We start from the raw sequence: 13,262 nt of genomic DNA, 5'->3' as shown, positions 1-13,262 counted from the left end.
AAGTCCTCCATAGCTACAGTTGGAGAGACAATGGCATCATGGTCTTTGGAGTCCTGGCTGGAGGTGTAAGCTCAGGGATATCATACTTATGATATCAAACTAGAGATCATTACCGGCACAAATTTCAGCTGTCTTGTAACTACCCATCGTATGTGTATTCCACCTATGGGGGCTGGGGCAAATGAAGTGCTAGTGTTTGGAAAGGTAAAGCATACACAATGGAAGTGTATTGATTTTCCCATGTGCATTGCCTTAGAAGTGTATTTGTCTTAATCAAAATCAATCCCCCAAATACTAGAAATTATGTGATTTTAAATGTATCTATAGAGGCAAGCATATTTGTAGAATAATATTAGTTCAATAATTGATCTTCATACTTTACCCATGTGCAGACTGTTAAATTTTTGGTGAGCAAATCAGGCTTTGCCACACCACTTTCCACTCCCATACCGTCTGCTGCCCGCTTCCCCAACAACAGACCATCTTCAAAATTCATGGGAAATGCATTATGAGAAAATGATGCATAGGTTTTGCAAAAGTTTTGCACCAAAATAAACTTAGCTTTTAATTCATTTTTTCCCACAAACCTTTTGAAGCATCCTAGTACATTCTCAATCCTGAAAGCAAACCAAAAAGCGAATAATACTTTGACCTCCCCCAAAGAAGTGAAGCTTATGGCAATGACCCAGAGTTTTTCAACTTAAATGTGATGTCATCTCTGTTGACCTAAGCACAATGCTTTTTTTTTTACAAATGCAGCCATTTCTGAATCTATGCATATAACACTCAAGAAAGCAATAACTAGAAGAAAATGCAGTTACTTAAAAATATTAAATTCAGTCGCTATTATTACCCTAAACTTATATTGTGACTTATTCAATATAAAATCTGATTTTGAAGAATGTCATCTTCAATATTTGTGTTTTAGGAATGTCCCAATTTTTAATAACTCACTGTGGCAAAATTCTCCCCTAAAGAATGCATTAGACGGCTTTGTTTCACTCATAGGGCAAGGTCCAAGTGTGAAATTGATGGGAATGTGAACTGCCAGTGCAAACAAAATCACTCAGGGTGGATTGAAAACTAGTGAAAACAAAAGTCTATTTACAGAATTGCCACCAGACCAATCTGGAACCACTTAAGAATCAAAGTAAATAATGAGAGTGAAAGTTTGTGCTCTATTGAATAAGGCAAGTCTCAGTGAGTCCATGCTTAATGTAAATGCATCAACAAAATGAATGAGAAGAAAACACTTTTCTTTATGACTGAAAGACAACTGATAATTGTGAAAAAATTATGAGTTTAATAAGTCATCTTTAGGCAACTGTCAATAATAATAATTGATTCAGAAAAGTATCTTTAATGGCCACTAAAAGTAATAGATGGAAGTCAGAAGAGGATTATGTATGAAATATCATACTATGTCTTTGTAAAGAAATGCATCAACTCTCCCCTTAACCAAGGGACCAAAGCCAGGAAATGCACAGATCTACCTGTGCTCATAACTCAATACACTCTTAAATTGCTCAGTAAAACACATGGTAATTGTGAATAGTGCAAGAAGTGTGTATTGAGAGTTTCTTATATTATTCTGAGAACCCTTCTACAATTTTAACATCTTCAAAGAAAAATCAGTAGAAAATGGATGAAATGTTATATCTTTTAGCTTGTCACAGGGAATTACTAACTGGTCTAATAGCAAGTAACTATTTTTTTTTCCGAAAGCAAGTCAGGGGAAGCACTTGAGCTACCACGTGGGATGTCCCACACCCCGAATCAGTGCCTGTGCTCCACTGGTGATTCCAAATTCTTACTAACATGTGCCCTGAGTGGCTTAAGTAGTTGGCTGCCTGCCACCCATGGGAGAGGACTGGCTCGAGTCTCGTGCTCCTGACTTCAGGCTGGTGCAGCCCTGGTTGTTGAAGCATTCATGGGGTGAGCCAGTGGATCAGAGAGTTCTCCCTGTCTCTTTCTCTCAACTAAATTTTTAAAATCAGATTTTTTAATTTAAAACTTTCTTCTCCATTTTTTAGCAAAGGAAGATATTTTAGACTCATATACCCAGCTTTAGATATTGGGGTAAAACTTGCAAACCATGTCTTTTCAATATAGCTTCTAAGCATAATCAGCTGTAAATCAGCTCCCTTTCCTATTTAATGCTCTCTCTTCTTCTCAGCAGTCTGTTCTTTCACTCAAGAAAAATTTTACAACCAGATATGATTTGCTTGGAATTCAAAGATGAGTCTGAAACTAGGACATATAAGCCTACTCCTGAAAAAGTATGTTTCGTAAGTGTGAGGAAAGGGGAGAAGATTGTGACAAGCAGTCACAATGGAGGTAATGGAGGTGATGGAGGTGATGGAGGTATACCCTGGAGGAGGAGATGGGGCGCTTGAAGACCCTGATGGGCAGGAGTTGGCAGAGTAAGACTGGTTCTTGTGAGGGTGCTGAGAACATGATAGAGGGAGTGGCTATGCACAAGGCAGGTGCTGGGTCAGAACCTGTTGTCTCTGAATTCTCTCACTTAAATGGGAAGGGACTGTTGTCTTGAAGAGGGGCAAGATGTATTTACATTGTGCACTGAAAGGATCTGTGCTGATCATATTCCTCTTGCAAAGTTTCTGTTTATTGACTATTTCCTCATCAAATAATTGTTTTAAGTCAGGTGCTATACCAGTTTGAGAACGCATGACAAAGAAGAAAAAGGTGTGACTTCAGTCCTTACAGATCACCTCCATTGCAGGGTTTCCATGGAATTTTCCCCGCTCTGCTTTCCAAACCAATAAATCTGGATTAGTTTTACAGGCCACTCTGCACTGTAGTTGATCTGCCCTTTATTTGTACTGAACCTCCCCGGAAACTGCTAAACCTGCTGACTTTCTCTTACTAGCCCAAAGGAAAGCTATTGGAAATACACCACAGTGCTGGGTAAAGCGAACTATCTTGCTCTAGCCAGTCGTAAGTAGCCCATTAAACTCTTCTCAAAGCTTTTGCTCAATTCTAGCAGTTACTACTGAAATTATAGGATTCCTTAAAAGTAATCTTTTTAATTCATTTACTTAACAATACTCCTGTCACCCTAACATTTATAGGACAAAATAATTGTATCATTTGTATAATTCTGAAATGTGGTTAGCTATTATTTTCAATTATTTTTCACCGTATAATATGGTCATTTGTATCTTTTTGCTTTGTTCACTAATTAGGTTAATAGTCTCCACTTCTAAGTACTGTAGTATTTTATTTCATGGTGCTTGAAAGTAATCTGGTGTGGAATATACTTTTTCCCTATATAAATTCACATATCACCACTATTTTTAGGTCTATTTTTGTCATAAGGGCCAGCAAGGAAGAAGTACCTGAGCTAGCTTAGACTTTCTTGAACATCATTTAGTACTTATACAACATTTGGTTAGGAACTCTTAGAAACAGCAGAAGGCAGGGAGAAGTGAAAATAGAGGTGATCTAGGGGAAAAAATTGCAGGCAATTAGAGATATAACACAAAACTCTGTAATGAATACATCCATTAGCTTTGGTCTTGACTTTGAACTCTTGTAGCGCTACTTTATATAGCTACATAAGTTTAAACAAGCTACTTAACCATTCTAAGAGTTGATGTCTTTGTGTGTGAGAGTGAATATCAGAATGACACATCAGGGAGGGCTTTCGGTTTGGTTGGTAAAAACACAGCTGGCACACCATATCAGAGCGCCTGAGTTCTAGTCCTGGATCCACTTCAATTCCAGCTTCCTGCCAGTACACACCCTGGGCAACAGCCAGTATGACTCAATTAATTGAGTCTGTATCGCTCATGTAGGAGACTTAGATTGAGTTCCTATCTCCCAGGCTTGTTCAGGTTCAGTCTCAGCTATTGCAGGTGTTGGGGGAGTAATTCTACATGGGAGCTCTTTCATGTCTCTGCACATCAACACCTCTTTATCCTCTTCTGGTCGCTCTGGGGCTCAGAAAACAACAGAAAACATTAGGCTGCAGAGAAGGGTACACCCTGACCTACCTGCAGCTCTGGCTTCTGATTGGCCCACAGTGAGCCTTACTTCCCTCCCCAACCCCAGATCCATTAATCAAAAGCTCCTGGTCTTGAATTTTCTTTTAAATTTTAGATATTCTAGCAATATTAAAAATAACTTCCACTGATATGCCAGGCTCCTGTCCCATATCACCAGTTCATAAAATCACAATAACAATTATGTTATGACTATACTTTCATGAAGTTTTCAAAAAGACCATTATCTGAAAATCCCAAGTTTGTCCATATCACTTTCATGAGGAATGCCTTGTTAGCGAATAGGCATATTTTAAGCTGAGTCTACCTAACATCCTCCTCCTCTCCCATTAGAGCACAAATGAAGGGCAGATTGACTCAAGACTTGTCACCAGAGGAAAGCAGCTGTGGAAAAAGCATCAGTAGCTCTGTGGAGACAGAGGGTGGGGACAAGATTCTCTGTCTCCCTTTCCAAGAGTGTAGATTGTTACTGAGTCAATGAGGGATAGGCCCCACAGAGCCTTGCCCTAAAGAACTCAAAGGGTACTGGCAAATGTGTGCATGGATGTTTTATGCTTACTTAACCCTGTTACAAAAAGTGAATTATATAGACACCTGAATGTGCTATAGGTCACATACTGTGAGCCAACTTGAGGTTATACCACTCTCCTCATTGTAATTAATTTGTGCAACATTTATAACCACTTGTGAGTAGCTTCTGACTCAGACTACTCCAAGAGAAACTGGGGCCAGATATTGTGGCATAGCAACTTAAGCACATTACTTTCAGTCCCAGCTCCTCTGTTTTCCAGCTCCCCACATCCAGTTTTCTGCTCCTATGCCTTGGAAATAACATATGATGGCATGAGTATTTGAGTTCTTGCCACCCAGACGGTAAACCTGGATGGAGTTCTTGGCGCCTGGTGAAGCCTGGTGAAGCCTTGGTTATCATTTCGTTAAGTAAACCAAGATGGAATATATTTGTTTCTCTTTCTCCCTCTCTCTGTGTCATATTGGTTTTTAGAAAAATAAATCCTTTTTAAAAGGAGAGGTTGGTTTAAGCAGTACAAGGCTGGAGTCAAACAATGTGCATTTGGGGTACCACTGAGATCCTGGCCCTGCCCTCTCTCCCTCCTTGCTGTGCCTCCCTGAGACCTGTCTTTCATTTGTCAGTCAGGGATGACAGAATTTACTTTGTGATAGTGTTGTATTTTGGTTGTCATCTTTTCTTGATGAACTGGCAAATGATAGCTCCTCAATAATTGCCAACTTATAATGTTAGGTCATTTTAATGTTAATTAGATAGAACTCTTCCTAATCTTGTATTTTACTAATTTGCTTTTAATCTAAAAAGGGGACTAGTAACATTCCCCCAATTTCACATGTAAGTAGTGCTATTGAGTCCATATACATTTTTGAAAAATATGGAATTTTAAAGCTATTCTTCAAATGACTGGAAATTTCTGCTTATTTAAATATCAAGAATACTCCCAAGGAAGTACAGGAAAATATCAAAATGAACAGAGAAAGAATTGGCAAACTAATATTATTGTTTTTCTTCAAAGATTTTCCCCTCCCCCACAAAAAGATAACAGTTTATTTATTGTTTTTTCTGGAGTGATGTTTGGAGGCCTCTGTTATATACCTGCCACCTAGGAATAACAGATGACTGAATTTTAGCTCCTACCCTGGCCGGAACTTGAAACACTCCCTATCAGAGCAGATCAGTGCTTTATTTCAATATGAAGATTTCCAACAGAGTGTAGTCATATCTGAGGGCAGAGGATGAATTTAATGATCCCTTGGTGTCTACTCCAGTTGAACGGTTCTGTAACAAGGAGGAAGGTGTGGGATACCATGGCTTTGGGAATCCTTTCCTTGTGACAACAGGGTAGGGGTCTCAGGTCAAGGATAATCAGGAGTGCACAGACGTTCAGCATTTCCACCTGTGCAAGTGCTTTTGCTACTAACATTTCCATTTCTGAATGAATTATTCCTCCACCATGACAACTAACATTTTTTCCTTCTTTGGAGGCTGTTTCTCTACTCTTGAACTCATGAGTATCAATTCCCATTCATTTACAGAAAAGAAACCCAGACAGCTGACCTAGAAAAATGAATCTGTGTTATTTGCATGCCCTTCCTGTTGGAAATGGGGGTGTGGGTCGTGAGATAGTCCATTTCGAAGGGACATCAGGTGCAAGAGAATTGGGGAAGCCACCACCACAGGCAGGCTTTGAAACAGAAAGGAAGGCCTTTTACATTCTGCCAAAACCAGAGCTGTTCTCAAGCTGTTTAACTTGTAATTATTTTCTCTGGTTGCCTTTTCTTTGAAAATTAATTGTACATGTGAAATGGCCATGTTTAAATAATTCATAAACAAAATAAATCCAGAGGAAAGTGGCAAAGGTATAGAGAAACCCGGCGAAGTACAAAGCAGGGGTTGAGTCGGTTGCAGTTTTCTGAAGCTTTCATGACTCCAAAGCGCTTAATTAGCCTGCCTGCTTGTTTGGCCTTGGGTTGGTTCTGTTCCTTCAAGAGAGCTGTTGACCTAATCCCATATTAAAACACACTGAGCAGCAGCTTATCACGGTTCATGAAAACATTTGTAAATGCTGTTATTTTGGCACTGAAAAAAAATTCCGTGCCTTCTGACTGAAGGAAACTCATACATTTATAATTGTATTTTTTAATGTTATGGAGTAGCCTTTTAGCTCTACCCATTATGCAAACCACTTAGACAACATTGTTTAATGGAGGCAGCTAAATGCCCAGGAGATCTGTAACTACAAAAACAAGAGCTTCGGCAAGTTCTACAGTCTTCCAACCAGACAACTAATTGAATGAACTCAACAGTGCCTGGCTAAGCTTTATAGCTCTGCAAACTGTTGCTTTGCGTACACAGTATTTGAAATGTTATATGCTTAAAACTTCTAGACACTATGGCTTGTGAGAGAAGGTGATGTTCCTGATCTAAGATCACCCTTTCTTTGTGTGTGTACTGATACAATCTTTTCATATACAAACCTAAAAAAACATCTAATTACTTACTTACTTATGCCCCGGAGGAAGGGCACCATATTGCTTAGAATTTCTACCTCACAGTGAGCAAGCTTTCATTATGATCTTTGTGGTTCATTCTTCCAACAGGGTGAGTAGCTAGAAAGCTTGAAAATAATGGCCTCACGGAACTACTCTAAGGAGAGAAGTTAGGTTTCTATCTTCTGTAAGTTTGCTAAATACTCCAACATTTAGAACCAAAGCTGTTCAAATATGCATTGCTTCAATTATTCAATATGCCTGCTTTAATTTCGCTTTAAAAAAGACCGCGATGTTTCCCCTTTCACATAGCACCAAATACGTTTCAGCCTAATGCTCCATTATTGAAAGAGAAGCCTTCAAAGTGAACGTTCGAAAATATCCACCTGCCTCCTTCAGTGTTCTCATGGCCCCTTTGATTTCCGCGGATCTCTGAAGGGGAGATGCTTGTCACTTCATTGCTGCTGAGCATCACAGATGATGTTTTATAGGTTTAGGCAAATTGTAGGCAGCACTTTGTTAACAAACGGAAGAGCACGCTGGTACTCATAATTATCCTATAGAGCTCAATTGGCCCTTAACAGCACCTGCCGTAGCAGCGTTAGGGAGTCTTGTTTCAACACAAAAGCTCGGTCTTGTTAATTAACCTGTGTGCACTTGTTATAAATGAAACCTATTTGTTTCCAGTTAATAATATTTGCTGATACTTTAGGTATTCATTTATTATTATGCTCATTAAGTGAAAAGGGCGGGGAAAAGACTTTGGATGATTTCCATGGGTGTGCATGGAGCATTAAGAGAACAGCAGAGTAATGCATCAATTGTGTGCCTGAAGTGAGCACAGAGGTCCCCAAATCTGCTTAAGAAAGACGTGTGTCTCTCAACCATGAAAAAAAAAAATGCAGGGGGTATTGAGAAGCAAGGCATCCATGACATTAATGAGTGAATTCTCATTAGAGGAGGATTTGCCATGCATTTCATGTGAAGCTTGGTTTCATTTCCTAGTTGGCCTCACAACTATTTTGCATGTAAATGCATAAAAGACTAGATACTTGCAAATAGATGTGTTTTGGTTTTCCCATTAGTTGGTCTCAACTCAATGAAAAGAAAGCATTTGCTTTCTCTGTGTAATTTTAAGCAAAAATAATTTGAGAACCAAAAGGAAAATATGGATATCAGAGTATGACAGAAGTATAATTGAATAATCAATAGAAATAATAAACATGCATTTACTTAGCATAATTTATTTAAAACAGAGAGTTAAAATAGTGTATTTTTGTCAAAATTGTCACTCAAAATTTTACTTTCTTAAAATATACATCCTTCTACTCTTCTTGCTTTCCATTCTTAAAATTTTGTCATTCTAAAATTACTCTTTAATTTTAAACTGGAAATTTTTATAACATTTTTCTGAAGTTGGTAAATAACCTACTTTATGAATTATTTTAAAAGATAAAAAATATTTTATTGACATAGGCATGAACTTTTCATTTTTATTTGGATGAAGTATTAAAGTGATAAAAGTTTTTAAATTTGCTCTTCAGAATATTCTTTGCCTTTGTTGCATCAAAAATGCTTATGTGAGTTCTCTTAACTGCACAGAGAGGTCAAAATACACTTAAATATCGATAAAAGAACGTTCCCACACCACCAATCAATTACTTTGATTCTTCTGTTTGAAAATTGGTCCAATAATGCATTTTAGAATAGGTCAATATTGGCTGCTAGATAGATTAATAAGTCTAATTTGTGTCTATTCATCATAATCATATAGTTAAAAACAATACACTTGAAATCTCAGCTTGTCACTGGAAAAACAATATATATCATTGACAAAAGAATTTATAAAACTACTGTGTGGGTATAATGTTAGTACAGGATATAACCCATTCCCCATGGATGTGCAATACCTTGGCTATATTTTTCATTTTCACTTATTTGGTTGGTCAGCACTCCTGCACATTCACAGCATGCTATATTTACTAACACAAAAGAGACCACTTCTCAGCCCACTTCTCAGCCCAAGCTGAGCATTCGCTTTGCCCCAACTATCATTCAGAAAATAGAGTAATTAGAAAAGGGAATGCTTTGTACTGCTGCCTGACCAAATCACCTTTCTTGTGCATCCACTTCTACATTAACAGTGCCAGAAAATGTTTATCAACTACCTGGATGTGAAAAGTATTGTGCAGATGGGACTAGAGGAACTACAGTAACAGCTACTATCTTTACATTGTTTAAAAGTTTGTGACCCCACCAAAAAAAAAAATCTATGGAGCTTCATCATGCTGCCCACATCTTATATTATCTTAATCACTAAAATTAAAAAAAAAAACACTTAAATTCATTTCTTTCACACAATAAAGAAGAAACTTCTGAGCTGGGGATTCAGAGATTGCCTTATGTTTCCTTGGTAAAAGTGGTATGAGCAAAAAGTGGTATGAGCATCTTTGTGCCAGTTTATCTTTATTTTCCTCCTTATTCAGTAGAGCTGGGAGCAAAGATGACCCCATGGATTATATTCACCTGAATCCTGGTAGGTTTGGGTTTACATAGAGATATTTGAGCAGTTTGAGAATCTTAGGGTTATTTTATTCATTTATTTAATTATCTTTTTTCATTTGGGCTTACATGGATATACTTTAACTCTTTGAGAACACTCAAGTTATTTTATTTAAGTTGTTCATTTGAAAAGTATAGAGATACAGACAGAGCCACTATCTGCTGTTTCGCTCCCCCAACAGCCAGGGATGGACCAAGCTGAAGCCAGGTCCCAGGAGATCCTTCTGAATCTCCCATGTGGGTTACAGGGATCCAATGCAAGAGCCATCTTTTGTTGCCTCCCAAGGTGCTCATTGGCAGGAAACCACGTCAGAAGCAGAACCAAAACTCAAACCAGGAGTTCATCTGATTAAAGATGCAGAAATCTCATTTAGCTACTCAACCACTTTATCAACACCCTAGGGTGTTTTCACATAATATAATCAATATAAAATGATTTATTCTTTTTAGGTGGATATTTGGGGAAAATGTTCTTATATACTTGTTGCTTGCTTTAGTGATAGGACAGGATTTCAAATCTACTTACATAGTGACCAAAGCCATGCATGGTATAATGCTAAGCTCTGGCTTTGGTGCTGGCATCTATAGGGATGCTGGTTCATGTTCCAGCTGCTCCATTTCAGATCCAGTTCTCTGCTTATGGCCTGGAAAAGCAATGGCAGATGACTCAGGTCCTTGCGCCCTGCCACCCAGGTGGGAGATTCGCTGGAAGCTTCTAGCACCTGACTTTGGATTGGCTTAGGAAATGAGCCCACAGATGAAAGCTCTCTCTCTCTCTCTCTCTCCCTTTCTCTTAAAATCTATGCCATCCATCCTTTGCATCATACTGATTATCAGCACATATACTAGCTTGAATTATTATACACAATTGTAATTATTTATATAAAAGATGCTGTACCTATATTGTTGATGCATGTGTGCCATCATTCATTACTAGAAAGAAAACATCAATCCAAACATTCATGTATAAATAAGTTGCTGTCATTAATAGGAAACTTGTATTACTTCAGTCCCCATGTCTTCTGTTAACATTCTTGTTATTGATAGAAACCTATTTGGGCATTCACAATCACTAAATTCTTTGAGGGTAGACACACATGCTTCTAAATATTCATAATCATTATATATGTCATATCCCGGGAGTGAGAAGCTTGTTGCTCAGTACAGAAATAAAGTGTGAAAGAGAGTGCAGAAGCGAAAAGTGAATTTATTTGCCATAAGTGACAAAAGCTTTCCATGCAGAGGAAGGGCCCCAAAATTCAGTCTGTCACCCCAGTGCTACTGAGTTTTTCATGTTGTTTCCTTCTCTCTGCATCCCTTATCTGTGACTGGCTCCTCACCTTTTGTGTTAGCTTTGCCCACTCCCATCCCTGCCTCTGTCTGGAAGCCCTGAAGAAGTGGAATTATCCAGAATTCACCCAAGGTTCATTCCTTTTACTAATCTTGCCTCAGGGGCCGTGTGTGTGTGTTTATGTGTGTGTGTGTGTTTACAGAGGTAAGTGCAGGCTAAAATTTTTCTCCTCCAAAATATTGTCACCTAATGGTATGTTAAAGTGAAAGCAGGTCTGAGACTCTTGTGTTCCATATCAACATCTGTCAAAAAAAAAAAATAGGAAACAGTACAAAGTAGACACATCTACTTTATAATATATTCTTATGCAATTTGTTATGTAAATAAATATACCAATTCAAGCAGCACATTTGCAGCCCATATTGCAAATTCTATCAAGAATAAACAGAGATTATGTTACAAGATTCAAGTGGATGAAAGTTCACAATTAGTTGTGCTAGTGGAGAAAACAATCCTCAAAGAAACGAACCTTGAGGTAAGATTCCTAAGGGAAGCCAGGTCTTCCATGGATGGAGTGGGGCAAAAGCATTCTGAGCATGGAGGAGCCAACAGAAATTCAGAGGTGGCTACATCTTAGCAGACTCCCATGTTTGTGGATTTATATTTTCTCATATTCATATCATCAAAGTTGAAACAACATTTTGAACATAAGAAATACTGTCATCATATTATAGTATCTTAGCGGCCATATTTTCATAATTAATCTACTCTAATAGGCCAACCAGGTATAAAGATTGTAGATTTTCTAATTTTACAGACAACTTGATGTTCAGCTAGGATATTTTATGACCTATTCCCTAAAACATGAAGGACTAAGAAAACGCCATCCATAATCCCATTAGCAATTCAATGTGTTATTGCTCCTGAAAATACCAAGGAGGTAATAGCTTTTCCCCATATTCATTCATTCATGTAAGCGTTTCATCAGAAATTTGAATTAAGCACCTTCTAGGTCATGAGTTGTTGCTTACAGTAGTAAGTCAAGTGCTTCCTGTGAGTTGAGGGGAATGATATTTAGTATCCTTTATCCCCTGGAGACTTAGATGACATTAATGGTATAAGGCAACTGTCTGAAGCTGTGGGCAGGGAGTGTTGGATAATAATGGTGGCAGTAACAAGGTAGCAGAGGAAATTAAGTGATCAACTGTCTGGTACTGAGCCTCCTATCCTGCAAAGATGATTAGATGAGTCTGTATTGGTACTGTGGGATGCTAAGACAGCTCTAAGGGTGGCCAAAGTCCTGGCTCATTTTGACAACTTCTAAAATATAGGCTAATTTAGCACTTGTAATTTAAAATGGGGTTTTGATGTAACAAATAGAACATCATAGATTGTCCCTATTTTGCAAGGCCTTTGGAAGAATTGCAAGGATTGCCAACTGTATTGTCTGCAAAATAAGGAAACTGAGCTTCCAGACAGAGTACTTGCCTAGGTGACTACATGCTCACTTTCATCAATGACAGTCCTGGGTTTTGTCAACTGTCCACAAATGTAGTTACTTAATTTGCCTACCAGCCTCTGGAAAGTGTCCCACTGACATCATAAATCATGCAAATATATTAATACTAGCTAACTTTTGCTTGAAAAATAGGTATCTAAGACACCACCAATTTGGAAATGAAAGTTTCTAATTTATTGGCCTACTTGTATACAAAGAGAAGTGCTAAATGGGTTTCCTTGAGTTAGCTGTATGATACTAAAAGTTTTATTAGTCAACAGAGCTAGAGAATCAATAAGCTACAAAACCCCAGCCCCTGGAACCAGGATGCCATAGTCACAGCTGGTTTGTGGCCTTGTAATCCATGCTTTCAGTGTCCTCATTGATAAAAAGTGGATACAAGTACCAATCTTGTATCTCAGTAGGGTTACAATGTAGATTCTATGAATCAATATGTGTAAAGTACCCACACAGTGCCTGGCACATTCTCTGTCGTATAAGAAAAGTTTGTTCTCACTTTAGTATCAATCTTAAATGGAAGACGTGAATGACTTAATAGAGCATGTATGCATATAACTCTGTAACAAAATTTTAAATACGGTATTTGAGAAGAATATTAGAATAAAATCAAAATTTTTGCTTACAATAACACTTGAATTTATATAAAGTTAATCACATATCTATATCTGCATAAAGGAAGCTATAAATCACTATATACATACAGATAGAGAAGTAGGTAAGTGGATAAACAGATAGACAGAGAAATAATTGACCAGAACAGAAATTTCACCTAGCTTCGTTTTGTTGCTCCCCCAGTTATAAAAGATTCAGGCATATTGAAGTGTTACAGCATCTTAAAATTTTTTTT

This window comes from Ochotona princeps, chromosome 12 (assembly GCF_030435755.1).
Source record: "Ochotona princeps isolate mOchPri1 chromosome 12, mOchPri1.hap1, whole genome shotgun sequence".
NCBI classification, from domain to species: Eukaryota; Metazoa; Chordata; class Mammalia; order Lagomorpha; family Ochotonidae; genus Ochotona; species Ochotona princeps.
This window is presented reverse-complemented; position numbering follows the sequence as displayed.